General features: G+C 37.9%; 1 pseudogene; it reads right to left on the bottom strand.

The window, feature by feature from the left end:
• LOC126428265 (sex-regulated protein janus-A-like) overlaps positions 1-23478 on the bottom strand; it is a 44655-nt pseudogene extending 21177 nt beyond the window's left edge.
• Between the last annotated feature and the right edge of the window lie 611 nt (positions 23479-24089).

Below are 24089 nucleotides of genomic sequence, written 5' to 3' on the forward strand. Positions count from 1 at the left end.
TTGCTACATATACAACTCTCTCTCGCTATATATACAAGTGGAAGCAAGGATTGTGGCCTCAAAAGTAATCTGAAAGGTGTAAGAAAAAATCATGAATCAGATTGAACAGCACAGTTGGTATCAGCATTGTCCACGGAAGACAAGGTTTCAGGATGTAGTCCTGGCCCGGCACACAGTTTTAATTTGTCAGGAAGTTTCATAATCATGGCTGCTACCCAGAACAACAGTGGCCATTTCAACCATAACACTTGTCCACAACACTACACACAAATTATTGTACACGGTTGTAAGAAGCATGATGATGATGATTTACAGGTATTAACATCTGGTGACATTTGCTTCTGACCATATAACAAGGTATTCTATAATTTGTGCCATGTAACCGAAGCAGAAACTGCTTTCCCATGGAGGAGCTTGGCGTATAACATTCTTAAAAACTTTAAAAATACTTGAATTATAGGGCACACAACATATGAACAGAAACTTCACTGTTCTTAAAATATTTTTTGTTAACTGTGGTCTGCAGCTTATACGAATTGTAGAAATGACATCACGTAACACTTTAAGCTGTTGATAAATTTTTTTTACGATGCAACCAGTTTTGGTCAGAGACCATTCTTGAGCACATGTTGTACCCACAGCATGGAAACAGGAAAAATTCAGGCAAAAAGGATACTTCAAAATTGTAATAACAATACATACAATGATGTGGATATTTAATTTATATTTCTGATATTGTATTCTTTTGATATATATAGTTTTTGCTGGTAATCAAATTCTGTAAGTGTTGCTTGTATTGTTACTATAACTTTCAAACATTCTTTTCATCCCAAATTTTCCCGTATCCACGATGTATATACAACAGGTGCCTGAAAATGGTCTTCAACTGAAACCAGTCACACAGTAAAAAATTAAGTTGAATAACAGCTCAAGATGACACATACTGTCATTTCTGCAACTCACTGCTTTAGGTATCACCTGTGAGTAGCTGTACACTTTGATGACCTTGGCACTGGGGTCGTGCTGTATTCTGCCACCACCAGTGCACTCGGTATCAACGCCGAGGCCTTTCACCCTGTCCATCGTCTCATCGTAGACGTCCGAATGGAAGCCAACTCACTTGTATTCTCGCACCTAGTAGCAGGAACCATAGTCAAACTTTGAACAAAATGTATCAAGAGTACTAAGCAAGAAGAAAACACAAAAGTAACAACGTGAGTGGAAATTGTGGCATCAAAAATAATCTGAAAACATAACTTAAAGGAGCTGTTGTTATATCCACTATCTATAGGAAACACAAACAGGAGCTTCTGTTTTTTTTTTTTTTTTCATACCTACTGCAAATGCAAATGAAAGCTTTTGTATATTCGGACATGTGTTCTCTCGGAAAACACTGAACATAAAGTAAATCATCTAGCTGACAAGGTAGTTGGCAACATCAGCACACGGCTTTTGGAGAACGGATTAATACTTCATTGCCAACAACTGAACTCTTGTAAAATAGAAATAGTCTTGTCCTGAGCTGGTCGAACAGACATTTTAAATTCTTAAGACTGAAGATAGATGAAAAGCTCTCTCAGAAGTATCATGTTCAACACCTTAAGCAGAAAATGAACACTTCTGTCTTCACTATACACTATGTCTTGGACACAAACACAAAAGCTTGTTTACTTTTGCTCTGTTATCTCATATGGTGTTATAGTTTGGGGCAATTCTGTGCACTTCGCAAGAATATTCTCATCCCTGAAAAATGCAGTCAGCAAGCTCTGCAGTGCCAGCTTGTGAACATTCAGGGTTGCCGCAAGTTTCCCCAAGTGACGTTCCCCGATTTCCAGCAACTTTTAGCATTTTTCCCTGACAAATTTCGAGGTCTCAAGAGCAAGTAAAGACATAAGTTCACAAAAAAAATGTAAGGACTTCTGTATTTCTTCCCCTCATGAGCAAAAATCTTAAGTACTAATGTCAGCATCTTTTGTAATGAACAGTTTTTAGATGGAGAAAGAAAGACGATGGTATATAATATTCCATGAAGACCACTGATGTTATTTTATTTCAATAAAACTAAACATATTTGGTGACACAAATACGCATTTCCTTGGAGTCGCAAGACAGATTTAAAATACCTACACTGATTTCAGAAATAACCTCAGAAAAAAGTAGGCCTATTGAAAGAAGTATATAAGGCAGGCCAAAATATACAGGTACATAGCATACAAACCGCCTGTGACTGCCGCAAGTTGTTCTTCCTATCACTCATACTTTCTAATATACAGGGTGTACATTACATCTGGGAACACTTTCAATTATTTATTGCACAAGAACCAAACATAGCACAGATATCACACATATGTCATTTTGAAGAGAAACCCTGAAAGTTCTTTTTCATGTATACCACCACAGCATACTTTGGTGATTTGCCGATAGCACCAGTCATAAACATGGCAAGTTCAGGTGCGGAGCGAGCTTTCTGCGTGTTGGAGTTCGACAAAAAAAGTGTGTGCTACAGCTGTTCAATGGATGTTTAGAACAAAGTACAGTAAGAAACCACCAATAAGGAAGGCACAACAAATTTATTATGACCGGTTGCTTGTGCCCAGCACAGAGAAGCAGACATCCCAGTGTGAGTGAAGTGAATTTGGATTGCATACCAGAGACATTCATAAGGAGTCCAAAGAAATTGGTGCGTCGTGCATCCCATGAACTCGAAATGGCTCCACTGACTGTGGCAAGTCATGCGACAGAAATTGTCTATGAAACCATTCAAATTGGAGCTAGGGTAGAAGGTCAATAACAACGACAAAGACAAGTGTTTTGAGTTTTGTTCACAGTTGCAACAATTGAATAAGGACGGGGATGGAATTTTTGATCGCTTAAGTTTTAGCAATGAAGCCACTTTTCACACTAATGGGAAAGTGTACAGGCATAATTGTCGAATCTGGGGTGCAAAGCATCCACACTAATACATTGAATTTGGGTGTGATTCGCTAAATGTAAATGTTTTTTGTGCTTTGTCGTGTCGAAAACTGTACGGGCCATTCTTCTTCGCCAAGAGAACTGTCACTGGATATTCCTACTCGGATATGTTGCAGCAATGGCTGATGCCTCAGATGCAATTGGGCTCTCCGTTCATCTTTCAGCAGGATGGGGCTCCACCCCATTTTCATTGTTAAGTTTGTGGGTACCTGAATACGGAGCTGCCGCATCGATGAACTGGCCGTGCTACAGAAGGGAACAGCTGTTTCATGAAATGGCCTCCCTGATTACCAGACCTCACTCCGTGTGACTTTTTTTCTGTGGGGACACATTTAAGATCCGGTGTATGTATGGTCTCTACCACGTGATGTAGCGGAGCTCCGGGAGAGAATACGAGAAACAAATATCACAATCGACGATGCCATGCTGGGACAGGTATGGCACGAATTCGATTACTGTATTGATGTCTGCCGGGTCACTCATGTTTCGCGTACTGAATGTTTGTAAAAAAAAAAAAAAAAAAAAAAAAAAAAAAAAAAAAAAAAAAAAAAAAAAAGATATGTACATCCTGTATAAATTATTTTCTAAGCCCCAAAATGTACTAGAATAAATAAAATGTTTATAAAACAATGTACCACACAATGTACTTGCAGTGAGAAAGTCACAATTCCTGAACTCCATCGCCCATGGCCTCTGGCCTGCGAGGAGCACCACAGTCCTGAGTCCTCGGATAAATCACGAAAACCCACTGCATTATACCACACACAAACAGAGCCGGCCTGGGAACAGATCGGCGAGACTAGATCCGATGGGCAGGGCTTGCACATTATTGGGAAACGATGGGCTTCAAATCGGCAGACCCAATCCGTTAGAGAGACCCACAGAAATGACCTGTGGTTTTGGCCCATCATGGAAGTCCATTCATGTGGCCAGCTTTACACAAGTCACTGACATTATGTTGACGAAATGAGATGGTGGTGGTAAATCCATCAATTTGTGCAAATACTCTGAGAATTAATGCTAATGAAGATAGGTAGCAACTCACCGTAAAGATGATCGCTGAACCACGGACAGACACGTAGAAAAGACAATCACACTCTCACAACTAAATTTTTGGCCATAGCCTTTCTTGGAAAATAACACACACACACACACACACACACACACACACACACACACACACACACACATATTCACACAATCACTCAGACACAACTCGTGCACATATGACCGTTGTCTCCAGCCACTGGGTCAACAATCTCCAAGAATCATATCAAAACAAACCACCCTTCACGCCTCCCATCGGCAGCTACTAGGCTAGTGGCAAGAAGTGGTGGCAACACTGACTGCAAGCTGAGGGGAGTGGTAGGAAGTGGAGAAGCAGTAAGAATGAGGGAGTAGGGAAGCGGTGCATGTATTAAGCTGCACCCAGCCAGCGACGATGCAGGAAATCCCAGTAAACAAACTGTTTCATCTACTGAGACAAAAAACTAGATTTCTCCAGGTTTTTTTTTCCAAATTTCCCAGCAGGGCAGAAAAAAAGAGTGATACACCTAAGTATTCAAATCCACACACAAAGGTTACCTTGTGGTATGCTAGAATTCCGCACAGGAGGCCCTCACAACACATGAGAACTTCTCTATGCAACATGTAATTTATCCTAATTTCTCTTAATTTCATATTTTATTAATTCTGTAATTTTTTGTTTATAAATTTTATATTCAGATTTCTGTAAACTAGGTACCACCTCATCCCACGAGCTTTGGCTCAAAGTCTCAAGATATGCGATAAAAAAAGTAAATGTCAATCCCAAAACCTCACACGCCAATATAATGATCTGCATGCAATCATTCTGTTGATAATGGCACATTAAATTTGGGGGGGAAAAAAAAACTGATGTCCTTGATAATTCAAAGTTGTCATTTAAAGTCACAATTGTATGTATTATTGAACACTGTACAGGAAAAATGGAGTTGTAAATGTAGCTGTGTTTTAGTGAAAACAACGTTTTTTTCCAATGATGGAGAACCAATGGAATACTTGTTGGTAACATCTGCTCTATACCATAAAACAGCACAGTACGGCACTTTATGAAGTTTAGTCAAAGGCCTGTTTTGTGAGATAATTTCTTTCTGGAAGTTGAATGCATTGCTTCCGTCGCCAAAGCAGGCGTAAAAAAAAAAAAAAAAAAAAAAAAAAAAAAAAAAAAAAAAAAAAAAAAAATATGCATTCAGCCCACTCACATCATTACATCATCAGTGCAAACCAGACGATATTTCTCGTGTAAATCTACACAGCTATCTGGCAGTTCACACTTAAGGATACATGGCATTTTTCCAGCTCAATATTATGTAAAAATCAACACCTATTTCTTTCAGGCACTGTTTATAATGTATATGTTTTAAGATTTTTTTGTTGATATCAGGTAATAGAGCACACTTTCTAAACAAATTAGAAGTATTTTGAATATTTTTGAACCTGCTTAGAGTTATTTAAAAAAAGTAACAAGGAAATTCTTCCTCAAACTGAGGTACCATTTAATCCAATGTTATACATTTGAAGGAGACCAAATTTTTACCAGACATGCATGACATGGCTGAGGTACTAGACCTATTTAATTCCACCTATTACGTATATTACAAGGATAAAAAAGTATCACATCTTACATTTAATATTTATAATTTTTTCCTAATAAAAATGTTATTTTTTCAATGATTTAGCTGATTCTGCAATAAAGCTTAGGTCTACTACATAAGTATGGACTACCGAAAGTTACAGAAAAAATTAGAGCAATGCTTTCTAAACTTTAGGAAATATTTGTACCTGAATTCTGAAGAAAACAACTTGCGGGAAATTGCGAATGAACATATGAGTCCAATTAAACTGTGCCTCAGAACATTCCTGAAGCATAGTCTACATCCTGCAGCCTTTCTTCATCTTCAAGCTTCCTCTTGGCATTCCTTTTAGCACTTCTTGCTTCTTTGGTAACTTGAAGAGCGAATCTTTCAACTTCATGCACCCGTTGTCTGTCACACAGAAGAAATTGATCTTTCATATTAGAGCCACATTTTATGCCTAAATTTCTCAGGACTTCCTACCTTCCTATCACTCCATCACTGAAACATAGCACACCATCTAGTACACCAACTATTAATGTATTTATTCCTACAAAAACATTCTTGAGTAATCTTTCCCGTATGGAATGGTTGAAACTTTCATTTGTATTCTGAGTGCCCCCATGAAGACATTTACCGTATTTACTCGAATCTGAGCCGCACTTCTTTTCCGGTTTTTGTAATCCAAAAAACCGCCTGCGGCTTACAATTGAGTGCAAAGTAAGCGGAAGTTCTGGAAAATGTTGGTAGGTGCCGCCACAACTAACTTCTGCTGTCGAATATATGAAGCGCTACACAGGCATGCTTTGCAGGCACAAAGATAAATACTGGCGCCAAACCCTCTGCATGAGTGTATTAAAAAAAAAAGAAAAAGAAAAAGGGGTGGCAGACAAGTTTTTCCTCCGCCTCGAGTTTTGACCACTGCATTTTCATACATTATCCAACGAAGTAAATACAAATTCCGTATTGTGCACCTTTGAATGTAGCAGCATTTCAATGCACTATGAAAATCCCACTGCCAAGACTGTTTGGGATGTTTGTCAATATGGCCAACTCTACGTTCTGAATTTTTTCCTAACTGTGAGAAGAGATGGTTCCTTATAGGAACTTTTATGAATTGTGAATAGCATGCAGTATTCTCTTCACATAAGAATAATTAGAATATAAACATTTTGCCATGTATTCTTTCGTGTTTGCTGCTAACTCATTTAAATCCTGTCTGCCTAATAAACTACGAAACTAGAGTGAGACAACAGCAAACGCGGAAAAATATAGATATCATCCCATGTTTATATCTGTATTATTCTTATGCCTAATAGTGATACAGTCAGAAATGAAGCACGGCAATTGACTAGATTTTTAAATCTAAGATGACTAATTTCAATGCAGAATGTAATGTACTAAAGAGGTGCCTGCAAAGATTTTCAAACGGAGAAAAATTTTCGCTAAACTCCCGTTCAGAATATCTTCTATCATACGCTGTCTATTATTTGTTTCTTGTTGATCATTCTCAAAGAAAGCAGGAGTGTAGGTAACAGCAAATAGCAGTCTCTTGCCATTGTTTCGCTAACGAAGTACGCGAAAGAGGAAGGGTACCCGTATAATACGGATGGAGCGCCTGACGCATAATAATGGCTACCTGGTAAAGCTTAACTACTGAGCTTACGACTCGAACCAAACTACTGTAGCTGTATCGTCATTCATTTGACCTAAATTGTGTCTCATATTACAATGGACCAACTTTGTTTCGATTTGGAGGTGCGGCCTAAAACTTTTCTCTCCCCTTGAATTTCAAGTCTCAAATATCAGGTGCGGCTTAGATTCGGGAATTTTTTTTTTCCTGGATTTCGAGTCTCATTTTTCAGGTGCATCTTAGATTCGAGTAAATGTGGTACTAAGCAAAACAGGGTCCACTCAGGTCTCCAAAAATTGGTTTTATTTCATTCATAACAGGCTCAAGAAGATAATGCTTATGATATTTTGATAGTATATTTGACCACTTTCTTTTGCTTTTTGGTAACCACACCTAAGAATCTGCTCCTTTAGTGCAAAGTCCATGAACAGTGTGGTCATCTGTGGACAACTTATGAAAGTAGGTGGCCCATACAGCTTTCCTCATTGCTGTATCATCATTCAGAGGTGCAGTTTGTCTAATGGCCAGTCCTTAATACCTCTGAAGGAGGTCTATTTCAGTTTCTGTCAATCTGTCTCAGCCAGACAGAGATTTTCCATCAGATAGCAATTTTCCTTTCATTTCTCTTCTTAGCTTCCTCAATCTAGCACCCATCCTCTTTTGCACGTGTCCACAACACTCCAGTTTTGTTACGAAGCTATCACCATAAACATTGAACTCATTAATTTTATTGAAAGCTTTAGATTCCCCTTCAGCTAGGTACTTTGTATATCTAACGTTATAAACGGGCACTGACCTCTGAAATAATTTTAGAGCTCCATCACACTCCATACCTCTACTGTAACCATCATAATTATTATAACACTGATGTTCAATAATCCTTCAGTGTTACTATGGCAGGTGTGGCAATAATTAGATAAGCACTCAACATCAAAAACTTTTCCATTCTCCACAGAAGTAGCACTTAAAACACCATTCAAGGAACGATGTCCTCGATGTTGCCATGTCCCATCAAGTGCAACAGCAATGTCCCTTGTTTCACAAATATTAACAGTTTTTTCTACTGCACATTTCACAGATGCTTTAGACACAACCGTCAAGGCACCTAAAAGTATTCTTATGTACTTGCTGAACCTACTGGGAGGAGGAAGGTCAATCAAATGACAAAACGTTTGTGCAGCCTTTTTTTCCTTTTCCTATTGCACGCATTGCGTACACTAACTTCAAATTCACATCATATGAATTATGCACAATGTTCGAAGTCATTTTCGAGGTAGATTTATTGCAGGATCTACACAGACCAACTAATTTTGACGCTAAACCCTTCCTGCTACTTTGTTGTTCAGTTATTTCCAGACAGCCTACACCATCACATTGTTTACATTTTTCCACTTCCTTTATAAAAGAAGATAAGATACCCACACCAACAACAACAAATCCACTACAAACAGCGTCATTTTTAACACAAAAATTTGAATCACCAGGAGGTGTGCCATGTGCGAATTTCTTCACTGAAGAACTGACACGTACGTTACTTTCAACAGTGTGGCTTGTTTTGTTTGCCAACTGGTTACCACAGAATTTCCTTTTATTGAATTTCTTGATGTGTGGCACACTAAAAAATATGTATTTTCACAAATATATGTAGCACTTGGGAAACAAAATTTTATTAACATGTGAACAAACTGCTTCAGAACACAAAAGTAAATACTTGCAAAGATAATCATTTACAGACGCTAGAAACCTGCACTGTTACCAACATATACAAAGTATCATACATATAATCGCTGGAAACAGAAAGAAAGTGCACAGTTCTTTTCAAAATAATACTGGTTTCTGTAACAGAAATAAAGGGGGCATGGCAGTATACAAGGTGCGAATGTAAAGTAATGACACTGATGTGAAAAAAAAATGTTGCTTACAGTTTTAGTCAATTTTCGTGTTGTCTCCTTCAAAGTTCCCTTCAGATTGCACACACTTTTTTTAGCACTTCTGTCATTGATGGTAACATTTCTTTAACTCATCTTCTGTAATATCCTCCAAGACCTTCGTGACAGCTTTTGGGACATCTTGTGTTGTTTGAAAATGGTGTCCTTGACCACCATTTTGACTCTTTGACAGAGAAAAAAGTTGCACGGAGCAATATTTGGTGAATAACGTGGCTCTGGTAGTACTGAAATTTGTTTTGAGGTAAAAAATTATTGTACTGACAGAGCAGTATGGGATGGTGCATTATCGTGATGCAGAATCCAATTATCAGCAATGTTATTATTAGACGAACCGTTCCTCGATTGATGTGTAGCTCTCCTGCAATCATTTTCATGGATAACCTTCTATCAGATTTTACGAGTTCATGCACCCTGGCCAAGTTGACATCCGTCCGTGAGGTTGACAGTCGTCCACTGCAGTCTTCATCTTCAACATTTGTTCTGCCTTCACTAAACATTTTATGCCAATCAAAAACTTGAGCTTTTGACATAATCTCCTCTCCAAAAGCCTTCTTAAGCTTACCGTAAGTTGTCGTCGCGTTTTCACTCAATTTAACGCAAAAAGAAATGGCATACTGTTGCGCAATATTATGCAGTTCCATTTCTGTGATGAGAGACACTAACACGTGTTAACTTATTACAGCACAACTCATGACTGAGCAGTTGCTTCAACATGCCGCTTGGACTAGAAGCGGCTTATAGACCAAGGTCACAGATATTGTGCCTACGCAAGCCTGCAGGGGTGCCACACCTTGCAAAGAAAATCAGTCTCATTACTTTATTGTCGCACCTCGTACATGACCGTAACTTTAAAATTTGGTATGTATAGGTCTTTTTTCATTTCAAACCCTACAGTGTATATATCAATGTAATCAGGAAAGACTATAGAATTTAATAAAGTCATTAAAAAAATTTTGATTTTTCCACCATTTATAAGTATCCTGTATCCTTAAGTGTTCGGCAGAGGATTCATCGAAAAGCCTTCAGACTATTTCTGTAACATTCCACTCTTCAACAGCACTGGGGAAAAATATCATTTAAATCTTTCTGTGGGAGCTCTGATTTCTCTTACTTTATCACGATAATAATTTCTCCCTATGTAGGTGGGGCCAACAAAATATTTTGCCATTCAGAGGAAATTTCCTGAAAACATCTCATCATAACAAAAAACACCTTTGTTTTAATGACTGTCAGCCCAACTTGTATATCATTTCATGCGATTTCGCCAGCCGATCACAGCAGGTATTCAGAGCTTAGGACACATGATGTAGTCAACCAACAGCAACATCACTGTTAAGTAGCGCGAACACACAAACAGAAAAAGTTAATGGTTCAAATTAATGTAAATAGAGTTGCTAAACGAAACGCAAAGCCTTCACATATAATATTGGTCTATCAGATTAATACGCTGCAAGAGAAGCTAAGCTTTCACATAAAATGTTGGTCTTTTATGCGCGTATTACAATTTAAGTTGTATCACACAAAGGTGCCAGTAAAATTTTTAATAACGACATAAATGTCTGATCTTCCAGGCTCAAAATTCATCTAAATGGCTCATCATCAAAGAGTTGATTTTTAAATGAGAGTCAAACACTTTGTGATTTAAGAAATTCATCGTACATTACCTCACATATTTCTGGTGTAACTGCTAGAATGGTACATTGATGGTAACGATTTTCAACCCACCATTCGAAATATTTTCCCACGACCTGTTAGAAATAGGTTCGTTTCTGCAGTTGCCAGAGAGCGCCAGATGACAGGCATCACTGCGCAAGCGCAGCTACGATGTCGTAGGGAGCCCGCATGTTCGTACGTGTGAAACAATAAAAGATATTACATTATGTAAGAAACAAGACATCAGAGGATACTCCAAGAGAATCGGAATTTCATGGCCCATACTAAAATGTTCACATTTAAAGTGCAAATTTGTATGTCCAGAATCCCACGACCTGTTATTAAGCTTTTCTATGTGGTTTTTGGGATGTAAATTTTCTTCGAGTACCAGTACTGGCCTGTCTCATGTTTGGTTCTTTATTATGGCGTAATGCCAAATGTGCTAGAAGTTGAAAATGTGCACTTGAAATGCAGCAAACACAGTGTGTGGAATTAAACACTTTGTCTCAAATATATTGTCTGCCTTAGTGGAAAAGATTAATGAAAGAAAATTTCTTTGGCAAACCAACAAAAATAACTTCATTGTTCTAAAAGGCAATTAATGCTTGACTGTCAGAAAGATGGAAATAAAATAAAATCTGCAACTAATAACACAGTTTAGCCTTCCATAATTATGTGAATGTATTTTAATTCACTTGATAGCTCCCGGCCACAGAAATCAGTTTTGTCTTCATTTGACGTGGGAGCAGTAAATGAAGAGGAAACAGCAAAAACACTAAATGTAAAAATGGGTCACGTGGAGACTACCCACTTCCCAACTGTAATTCAGACTGTTCTGCGCATCAGTCCCGGATCTCTAATATTTCCGAACCGGGGCAATACCCCGCCATCCCCTCGAGCGTTTGAGATAGGACGTTAAAAAAAAAATTTTATGGATGATGTGACTTACCAAATGAAAGTGCTGGCAGGTCGACAGACACACAAACAAACACAAACATACACACAAAATTCAAGCTTTCGCAACAAACTGTTGCCTCATCAGGAAAGAGGGAAGGAGAGGGAAAGACGAAAGGATGTGGGTTTTAAGGGAGAGGGTAAGGAGTCATTCCAATCCCTGGAGCGGAAAGACTTACCTCAGGGGGAAAAAAGGATGGGTATACACTCGCGCACACACACACATCCATCCACACATATACAGACACAAGCAGACATATTTAAAGACCATTTTTTGTGGGGGTGTTGTGAGGGTGACATGGTATTAGAAGGTGGAAAGTGTAACATGAGGTTGAAATGAAAATGAAAGATAAAAATATATGGGTAGAGATAAAGGTGAACTAGAAAGCAACTGGAGATCTGGTATGAAAAAAGGCGAAAAAGTGTAGGTTAAGTTGAGACAGCAATGTGCATAAAGGTTAGGTGGTTGTGTTGCCGCTAAAACACGTTAAAGGATGGACAAATTCGGGAAAATTTCGAAAAAACGTGTAATATGTCTGCTTGTGTCTGTATATGTGTTGATGGATATGTGTGTGTGTGTGTGTGTGTGCGCGAGTGTATACCCGTCCTTTAAGTTCATTTTGTAGTGCACGTCTTTCTGAAGGGTCTGATGCATGCAACATGTGTGTTCGAGGAAATTTTTCGCTCTGTGGAATTGAAATGTGTATATTTTGTAATGGATGCCATCAAACCATATTCAGGACAGTGGAAATTAAAATGTCCTGTGGTGCCTCTCCGGTTTACAGTTGGCCGGTTTGACATTCTGTCCCTCTTTTTTTTTTAAAAGAAAGAACTCTTCAGAAAATCTGCACTCTTTGTTCCCTATCAGCTAACATCTTGCTGCTTTGTGTGACATAAAATTAAATATAGGATACATAAACCCAGTAAAGACATGAGACAAGCAAGACAATACATGTTTCTTCAATCCTTAGCTCCTAGAATTTTTTACCCTCTAATCTTGGTACAGCTTTACATGGAGTGCTTTCCTTCTGTGAAAGAATCTATTACCTCATCAAAGTTCGTCAAACATTTTGCTACACGAAAAGTCGAAATGTCGTTGTCTAATACTGAAAAAGCTGTTAATACAAATAGGACCCAAGACTGGTGTTGTTTCCTGATCTGATTACATCTATTTTGTCACTGTCTGCTAGATAAAACAAAATAGGCCTTTCTAATACTACAACAATTGTAATACACACAAAATAAATGAGACTGTTTTGGCACAAACGGTCTTTTTTGTAAGGACAGAAAATAATTCACAAAGTACCCATATCAAATGCCTATTAGGCCAACTACAAGCAAAAAGCTTTACGTTAGGAAATAGTTTCACACTTCATTCATACACTCCAGTTTCTCAAGCACGAGATCGAAAAGTAGTAGTATGAAATTTTTATACGAACTTGGAATCGTCATATTGTTCCATAATTTGTGTGATGCCCCCATTTCTTCTCCTTCATCATTCTAACAAACAGTCTTGTTATCACTAATTCTGTAACTATTCCTGCCAATGTCAAAGCTTATTTGCAGGTTAACTTCATTAACTCTACCAGAATCACCGGTTTAGCTATCCCGTGATTATTTTCCGGTTAGGCATTGTTACATGGTCATACAACACGTTTTCCGTGCTTCTTCCAGAACAGAACCTAAAGTAGCTGCTAGCTGTGGACTGCACAACTCGCCCTTACTAGTATAGCGATCTGCCCAAAAATTTTTTGTCAAAATTTCATTTTCTTGTATACACCGAGAAGGTAATACGTAATCATTCTTACCTGTTATTCGTTTATTTCCACTCCTGTAGTCTGAATCTATGGATTCCGCTAGTAATTACAACAACGCTCATCATTCGCAAACACAATCAACCCCACAATCAGACAGCGGTTGGCATTCATCCGTTCAGCCTTACTTCGCTCAGCTCTGTCAGATTCCACTGACAGAGGAAACATGTACACTACGCACGCATTCACAAATCAACTTGCGATTCATTCAAAATCAACTAGAATGTGTTAAAAATGTTCAAAAACCGACAGGGATGAGTTTCAAAGTAATATGAATAATCAATAAACTAACAAACTAACGTGCGCTGGATGCGAGTCGCTTTGTGAAACAAGGTTTCCTCCCCCCCCCCCCCCCCCCTCAAGAATATGAATTTGCCCCCCCCCCCTCCCTAGATTTGGACCTCCTGCGCATGTATAAATCTGGCAGCTTGGGCGCTCCAGTAAAATTTTTCCCGGTAGCATCTAGCTGCTTGCTGCGACTGCTTACACAGCCAACAATTTCTGTAGCCAGAAGCGGGAGAAGGTACTACTCAACTGTGCATGTGCATGATCGAGCTCGTAACTGTTAAAATGAATTTAATGTAAACAGTTGTGACGTCACGCTCAGCGGAGGCAAATTGCTGTTACAAAGCATTGCACAGTCTTCCTATAGCCTTTGACACATTTTACTGTTGGCGTACACTTGTATGAGCACCATTTTGTTGCTGTATATGGTGCATTTCCCTTGAAATTTAAGTTTTATTTTCGTTTTTTCTCTTGTTCATGTTTTATTGCTGCAGTATTGAGACACAGTAATATCCTTTGTTAGAGTATTGGTTCTTACCAATCAAAATTACAAAAATTTAACTGAAAACAAAAACAATGAAAAATTTCCCGGGTTTTTCCCCGGATCTTCTGGGTCGTATACACCCTGCATGTCCATGGCGCACTCCCCCTTCTTAGCAATACAACAACATAAGTTGCTCTTCTTTGAATGCTTTTTCATATCCTCTGTCAACACTATCTGGCAAAGATACCATAGCACACAGGGCCATAACTGTAGTTCAACAGTGTTTCAGTGAAAATCTTTTGTGTGTTTTCAGTTGTATCGCCATCCACCATCTCACTTCCAATTTAACAGTAAACACTGAAACACTATGTTATGCAGATAACAACCAACCTTAGGCTACAATTCCCCATTGCAAGTCACCGACATCAAAAGAAAAATTCAACTGAGAAAATTGAAAAATGATGCAAACGACTGTCTCTCAAATAATAATGTATCACAAAGTTGACCAAATATTAGTTTACCAGTTACTGACCACTAATTTGCTCGGTTCTTTGCCATCAGGACCCTCTGGACCAAAGACATGTATTAGAACATACTTAAATGTTCCCTCTGGGTCGATATCCACATCAGGAACAGCGGCAAGCTTCTCTGCTGCTGTCATTAGTGTCCTGTTAAACAGGTGTTAAAATTATTCCAGAAATATTTATATACAACAGGTGAGAGAAGAGTAGTGGTGCAGTCACAATGTAAACAATACAATTCTGCCTCTAGGATTTATACTGGAAAAAATGTTTCCTTCAGAGAAATAATGATCTAATATTTGGATTTTGAAACGTGTGCCTATTAAGTAAATACAAGCATTCTGTGGAAGATCGTACACCATCCAAACCATAAAACTATCAATTAATTGTATCCAAAGGGAAACATACTTGAGAAAGCCATAAAATTACAAAGAGAGACAACTGCATTCTCGTAGAAAGAATTCGCTGGGTGAATTCCTTCATGTTTGGTGGACTCAAAAATATTTTTTAAAAACATTTATTGGTTATCGTTTAGAAAGAGCAGCCATTTTTGTTTCAGGCTGCAAGCATTCTTACACTTTTATAAGTGTCTGTGGTTTTTAAAATTATTCGGTAATGGATTGCCCCAGACCTTTCATATAAGAGGTATTTATTTCAGCAGACACTGGACTACAAATTAAAACCATGATCACCCTGCTGAATGTATTAGGGAATACACTTTTAATGTCTCAAAGTTGTTGGTTGTAAATTTAAAAAACCCATTTTTAATACTATCTTTCCAAAGAGTAGTTTCTTAGCCTTAATACATTTTGTGGTATTACACTACTCAGTACAGATACCTTTTTTTTTTTTTTTAGAGAAACAATTATGACAAGCTTATACTATAAGCACTTTAAAAACAAATGTTTTGAATTTTTTCATTCTTTGGTCTGCAAATCTTTGTTAATGGACCAGATATAAATCTGAAAATTACACATTTAATAGACCTTTATGATATCAAACTTCTGTATAAATTTCAACCTTGAGATTCCATGGACAAAAAAAATTTCAAATATGAGTCAAAAATATGTTTCTTACTGTTTGCAATATCTGGGCTGATGGAAACAGTGTATAAATTACATAACTTAAAAATATCTAGGATAACTCTTTAAAAAATGAGACAATTCATTACATTATCCCGTTTTCAACTTATTTGTTTTTACTATGTTGTTTATTGAACAACAGAGATATTTCTTCACTCATGTTGGGCACAGGGTTAAATGTTCACCTAGTCACAGTCATAAATTCCAGGGGAGAAGACAACTCCTTTAATGATTTTTAACGGGCCTCTCGAATTGATCCTTTTCAAATTTTTTAAACGGGGTTCTTGGTGCTGGTAAAATGTAACATCCACATCTTGGTTTTGACGAGCAATGTTACCAACTTTGGCAATCCACCACTGTTCGCCATAGACACAAGCCACTATGTCCTTCCTTTGAAGTGTCAGTGGTACAAGTTTTCCACAGTGATGACGTTCACTATCAGAGGATGTTGATGTGAACTTACAGTTGAGCAAGTTGTATGACTAAGGTATAAAACAATGAAAAGATCAGGTGCCTTTAATCTTCTGACAAGTTTTGAATCTTTCCTCCAAGACATTGGCATAGAGTTCTAGTATTTCCTCACATTTAATGAAACATACGTAATCCCTTTTACCCATTCTTTATACAGAATTTGAACATTTCTTGACGTGTCCAGATTTGGTTCTCATAGGTCCGTTGCAGACTAGCTTTTGTGACAGCTCACTTTGTTGTACCCTTTATGCCATCACACTCACTCTTCCAAGGGCATGATGCAAAAAAGTGCTATTCTGCACCGAGCCAACGGTCTTTTTTCTTTGAGAAAGGAGATATTAATATTTGTTTGCTTTTATATTGGCTTGCAGCACCATCAGAAAAGTTCATCAGTTTGTTTATGGAACTGTCGTGCTGTTTTACGTAGTTTGTTAACTGCAGGTGAAAAGCATGCACTGCTGTAGCTTTGTGCTCAAAGTAATCATTTGCAACACAAAAACTATGACTCTAGTTTATCTGGATCTTTATAACAGAACATAAATGGACAAACTGTGGCCTCTTTGTTTACCCAGTGGTGCCCTTGTATTTCACTTTAACAACAAAGGAATAGTTTTCAGAAAAGTCAGCAAGAACTATACATTCATCAACTGCCAAGGTTTGCTTTTGTCCTTCAGAAATTTATCCTGACTTTGGCAATTAAATGACACACTATTGAGTTTTCAAGGTTAGTAACCAACACTTAGAAAAACTATTCTCGTTATTTTGAGACTCCATTGTTCAACTGCACACTTCAAGGGCTCATTATTAACTAAGTGTGAGTGAACAGATGTTGGTGGAAGGGGGATGACAACACACAAATTTGTACAGGCTTGTCTACATCTACATGGATACTCTGCAAATCACATTTAAGTGCCTAGCAGAGGGTTCATCGAACCACCTTCGCAGTTCTCTATTATTCCAATCTCGTATAGAGCGCAGAAAGAAGGAACACACCTATATCTTTCCGTTCGAGCTCTGATTTCCCTTATTCTATCGTGGTGATCATTTCTCCCTATGTAGGTCAGTGTCAACAAAATATTTTCACATTCAGAGGAGAAAGTTGGTGATTGGAATTTTATGAGAAGATTCTGTTGCAACAAAAAATGCCTTTCTTTTAATGATGTCCAGCCCAAATCCATTATCATTTCTGTGACACTCTCTCTCATATTTCGCAATAATACAAAATGTGCTGCCCTTCTTTGAACTTTTTCAATGTACTCTGTCAGTCCTATGTGGCAAGGATCCCACACCGCGCAGCAGAATTCTAAAAGAGGACGGACAAGCGTAGTGTAGGCAATCTCCTTAGTACTGCCAATAAATTGCAGTCTTTGATTACCCTTCCCCACAATATTTTCTGTTTGTTACTTCCAATTTAAGTTTGATATCATGAAGATCCATTAAGTGTGTAATTTTCAGACTTTTATCTGCTCTCCTTACAAAGATATTGTAGGTCAAAGAATGAAAAAATTCAAAAAATCAATTTTTTAAAATAGTGTACATTTTGTGTAAGCTTCTCACTATAAGAAGTAGTTATACTGTATAGTGTAATAGCACAATAAATATTAAGGCTGAGAAATTACTCTTACTTTGGAAAAATACAATTAGGGTAGATAAAAAATCTACTCACCAAGTGGCAGCAGAACTCGCACATAAAAGACGGAAGAGGGGTGAAGGAAGAGAACTGGAGAGGTCTAGGAAAATTGGTAGATATTGGGAAAGTCACCCAGAACAGCGGGTCAGAGGAGACTTACCGTAAGTAATGTCTTTCCTTCTCATCCCGTATGGTAAGTCTCCTCTGACCAGCGGTTCTGGGTGACTTAACCAATATCTACCCCTTTTCCTAGACCTCTCCAGTCTTCCTCCTTCACTCGATTACTTCCCCTTCCACCCTTCTGCCTGAAGAAGGAGCCACTGGCTCCAAAAGCTTGCCAATTACAGCTGTCTTTTATGTATGTGTTCTGCTGCTGCTTGATGAGTAGAATTTTTATCTATCCAATTAAATAGTTTAAAGAATGAGCTTTTTTAGCTTGCAATCAACAAGTTTGAGCCATTAAAAGTAGGGCCTATATTAAGGAATACATTCAGCATGGTTATCATGGTTTTTAATTTATAGTCCAGTTAATGATTCTTATTTGAAATTTCTGGGGCAACTCAGTACTGAATAATTTTTAAAAAACAGATGCCTGTAAAAGCAAAAAATAGCCACTGTTTCTAAATGTTGAGAATAAAATTTTTTTAAAAATGTCTTTAAACCCATTAAACATTCGGGAATTCATCCAGCAAATATCAATTTTTTTCTGAAATGACCGAGCGACTGGTTACTTTTTTCCCTGGCCCACTAGTCCTAGCTTACATAACAGAAATTTTGATTTTTATCAATACCAACTGTCTGCTTTCACCTATCACATCATCAAAATGCTGGACATAAATCACTCATCAAAATCAGCCACACACTGCAACGACAATTTTATCTATTCTCATAACGAAACAATCATAGGCTCCCCAACTTGCATTTAAAAATAATGCAGAAGCAATATAAATATGGAAAAAAAAAATGACATACTGTTTTAGAGATAAGGGATCTAAAATTCTTTTATATATTTTTTGACATAATCTCACAAGCATTTCACAATGCTGTATCCAATTTTGACAAGCCAGCTAACGCCTTTAGGGTAAAGGCACATACTGGTTTCCATTCTGTTCTCAACAACATTGAACACAACAGAAACAGATCTCTGTCTACCATCAGCATATGCCTTTCGTCTGAAGACTACCACTGACTGGTTGAAACTAACACAACCCATGTGTTTGTGTGGAAGTTTTGTGCATGGATATCATACACACCACATCATCACTAGCATGCTACCAGTCAAAGGCAGTGTCAGTAGATCCAATTAAACCTTCAGAACTCGGCATTAGGGAAGCATCCGATTTAACCCATCTGCTTTGACCCATGACGTCATCTATATGACAGAAACGCCTACGTCCAGAGTATACAAAATGTCGACAATATTGTCACTATGTACACATGCCAACAAACCTGCAGGAAAATAGAAACAGTGAAAGTAATCTTACTTCAATGATAAAATGAAACTACAGAACAACCGCGGGAAATAGGGGGTCTAGGGCAAGGACAACCTAATTTTAACAATACAAAACATCACATCACATCACCCCTAAAAAAGTCTCAACCTACGACATAATGCTACAGCCACAAAGCCAGCAGGAATCATACCGTTCACTCGACCTATATAGCTCAAACCAAGCCCACAATACCAAAAAACCATCATCTGCAATAACGAAAATGGCACTTACGTAGTTTAGGGGGTACATGCGCTGATCATGAGAAAAATACCTATTTTTGAAGCAAACACATATTTCTGAAGAAATAAGCATATATATGCATGGAATACCAAAAAAGTACGTATTTTCATATGGTGGTGGGGGGGGGGGGAAAGATTAATTAACTGCCTGCTTTCACCAGGTTATTCATGTTGCTATGCCAGTATGCTGCAGACATTTTAATATATTTCTTCACAGAGTTCTTTAGCCATAGGTAATGCTTACAGTTTCATACATCCTTACCATGATAGCTATTGTTGGCTTTGCATATTGTTGCATGTGGTATATGTCCCTGTTGCTCACAGTTATGCATCTTGATCAGTGCGACCAACAACCTATATTTTTCTGTTGTGGCTGTCCATTTTGAAGTATCGTATATTACTGCGTGTGCCAAAATGGCGAGAAATTTTCCAGATTTGAGCGACTTTGTAATGGAAGATTTATACCATGTTATGGAGAACACCCAAAGCTCAATACAATGGGCTAGGCAACAAGGTCTTATGAAGAACGATTTGGTGTGTGAAAATGGGTATTGTGTTGGATACAACGAGATGAAGCTGGAGAAAACTACAGGGAAAGATGGCGAAATTTGGAGCTGCTCCATTGGCAGGGACTGTACAAAGAAATGTTCAATCAGGAAAATGTCATTTTTTGCTGGCAGTCATTTAGACATTTCTAAAATTTTGCAACTGTCTTACATGTGGGTTTTCGAACGCAATAGGCAAAAGTTTTTAATGAGGGAGCTCAAAATTGGCAGCGAGCACACTGTGGTCGATTGGTGCCAATTTTGTAGAGATATCTGCCATGAATATTTCTTAATTGAGCCAATACTTTTGGGCGGCCCTGGCCATACTGTTGAAATAGACGAGAGCTGCTTCGTCAGCACCATCGAAGTCATAGGTGCAAGAGCAATGGGTCTTTGGTGGTTATGACGTTGAGACAAAGCAAAGCTTTATGGTTGCTGTGCCACAACGTGATGCTACCCATTTGCTGCCAATTTTGCAACAGTATGTTTTGCTACTGGAACCACAGCAGTTTCTGATTTGTGGCAACTTACAACACCATAGGTAACTTGGGCTACAATAATCTGGCTGTTAATCATTCGCTTTATTTTCTCGATCCCTTTACAAACGCAACCACAAATCACATGGAGTCAGTCTGGCAAAAAGCTAAAGAAAAAAATCCTATAAGGCCTTTCAGAACTCACTGTGCTATGCTGAATAACTACCTGGCGGAATTTCTCTGGCGTCAACGTTTTGGGGAAAATCCATTCCACAATTTTGTTATTAATTCCACCTTTCTTGAAGAGAAAGAGAGAGAGAGAGAGAGAGAGAGAGAGAGAGAGAGAGAGAGAGAGAGGGGGGGGGGGGGGGGGGAAATAAAAATTAAAATCCGTGCATACATATGCAATATGTCATTTTTGATACAAAAAAAATTTTTGAGACAGTTAACTGATTTTTTCTTTGCATCCAAATGAAAAATAAGTACTTTTTTGGTGAAGAGCGCGCCAGATATGACTGTAACACTCAAGTTTTGAAATAAAAAAAATTTTGGTATTCAGCGCATATATATGCTTATATCTTCAGAAATACGTGTTTCCTTCAAAAATAGGTACTTTTCTCGTGATCAGCGCATGTACTCCCTAGACTGCATAAGTGCCACGAAAAGCAGAATCAGATGTTTCCCTCGACCTATACAGCTGAAAGGAAGCCCAGATAGCAAGGAACCAATACAGCTGAAAGGAAGCCCAGATACCAAGGAACCAATAGCTACAACCCGAAGAGTGGAATCAGACATTTCCCTTGACCTATGTAGCTCAAATGCAGCTCTCAATACCTACCAGCAATAATAATAATAATGAAAACAATGTAAACTTCACACACCAACATAACTCAAATAACACCACAAAAACCCAAACCTTCAACAACTCGAAAACACAAAAACCTGTATATACACCAGATCAATTAAAACCAACCAAAGTACGATAAATGTAAAACAGACAGAACATCAGAATTACTACAGATTAAAACCAAAATAAAAGTTTATTACCAACAAAAGCATGCAACAAAATCACCTAGGTTGGCCGCCGCCACCAGTACACACACACACACACACACACACACACACACACAAAACTAATCAAACCTAACAAAATGCCACACACATAAAAAACCATCACTGAAAAATGAAGATTTCCAAATCCACATTGCAGCACTGGCTACCCAGACTCAAATAAACCCACCATGTTACCATAGTGATAATGAACCCAATATCACATGTTAAACTCAACAAACACAAACCAATTCAAAAACACACACACAACACCATTATGTCATGGGTCAAAGGAGACAGGTGGAATAGAACACTTCTAATGGCCCCTTAACTTAGTTCCTACCTCACGCAGACAGACAGGATGTGAGGACAAGAATGAATAGTTCTGAAAAATAAGATTAGTGTTTCACTTTTAAAAGTGTTAATCAGCAGTAGGGCCTCCTGGGATCTTGCTTCCTTGACTATCAGTAGTGACCAGCCATACTGTTTCTTTGTAAAACAATTCCTTAATAACTTCATTGTTTAATATTTGGATTCTTGCACTGATGTCACCTCACGTGTAAGATTGTTCCCCCTATTGTTATCTAGACAACAAACTTGAACTCTAAGACATGATATCACAGTACATAAAAAGATTTTTACATGTTAGTCTGAGAACGTGGACAGTGACCAAGAAGGCATACCCTAAAATTGCACTTACTTTAAGTTTTCAAAATGTCACAACCCCTTTCTTCTGTCATTTATCACTCTTTAACCTCTGGCAACAATCTGTTAATATAAAAATTGCACTGTTTTTAGGGTTCATGTTAAACCACAGACCTCTCTATAACTGACTGGTTGGAGAAAGGCAAGACAAAGAACTGGTTATGAACTGTTGTGTCCAAATCAATCTTTGAAATGCCAAAAACAGGATTAGTTAAAAATGTGATACCAAGCTTATGAACGACAACACCCTTAACGTGGTGGAGATATAAGACACAGAACTGATCAACTGCTCACCTAACTAATAACACGAAAATGTTAGCGAAATAAAATGCTAGAGACTACCAGGATCTCTGTGAGAAAAGGTAGTTTTGGGCCCAGGATGTTCTTTCTATTAGTCCTTCAAATATATTAAAAAATTGAAAATACCAGACCACAATTCGAAAATGGAGCCTCACATAGGTACTTAAATGTATCTATGGAATGACCTACCAACCCAACCTATCCTAGATATATGTTTACACTAGTCTACAGATCAGCCTGTCAATGTAAATGAACACATATATACATCTTGTATGCCACAAGCATTCCCCCAGTCGAACACCATCTCCAGTAGGCCTAGACTTAAAGTACACCTAGCAAACAATACAGTCTAAGCTACCAGCCACAAAAAATAAACTTCATATTATGATCAAAACACACACTCAAAATATTTTACTGAAACAAACAAAATATCCTAGATGCCATATGACATCACACTTCATATAGGCTACCTATGGCTCATGTTGTTCACTGAACTCCAAACACGTTTATTTTTTCACACACAAGCATTTATTGCTTAGTCCACTTTCTTGAATAAGTATCATGAGGCTATCGTGGTTAAGTTTGTCAAATTAACTCCCAAAAACATCTTTTTGATAGCAATATTCTTGAATACTGGTTGTTTCTCAGATCCCTCAAAAATAAACAAATATTTTCACTGCAAATAACCAAGCCTCAATATTGTCTTCGTAACTTTTGAAATTGCAATAAAATTTGTCATTTGCATCTAAGTCCTGGCTGTTGTCTACAAGTAGATTCCTGCACTTGACACAATTATGTAAAGAAAAAAGTTTCTTCAATATGTAACCAAACGCATATCTCATACTGTATTGTTCTCCAAGGTCTGCTGGAACTTCCACATTTGGTAGCTTTGTTGCAGAACTTGTATCACTACTGCATAACAACTGTGAGACCTTTAATGTTTGAGCAGATTTCATGTCCAGTATTGCCTGATCCCAGTCAATTCCTTCACAATTACTGCTTGCCACATTAGAAGAATTTATCAGTTTGCTTAGTGTACAGTTGTTAAATGCAGCACAAAACTGCCTTGGAGATGGGTTGCTGCAAAAACCACCTCTCTGCCTCATAGTTGAAAAAAAGTTTTCCAATGTGTCTTGGTTAATTTTACGTGAGAATAAGTACAATTTTGTTCCAGTCAGTACCTCGGCAGCAAGCATTTCCAAAGCACATATATTGCT

Source organism: Schistocerca serialis, chromosome 12 (assembly GCF_023864345.2).
Source record: "Schistocerca serialis cubense isolate TAMUIC-IGC-003099 chromosome 12, iqSchSeri2.2, whole genome shotgun sequence".
Taxonomy (NCBI): Eukaryota; Metazoa; Arthropoda; class Insecta; order Orthoptera; family Acrididae; genus Schistocerca; species Schistocerca serialis.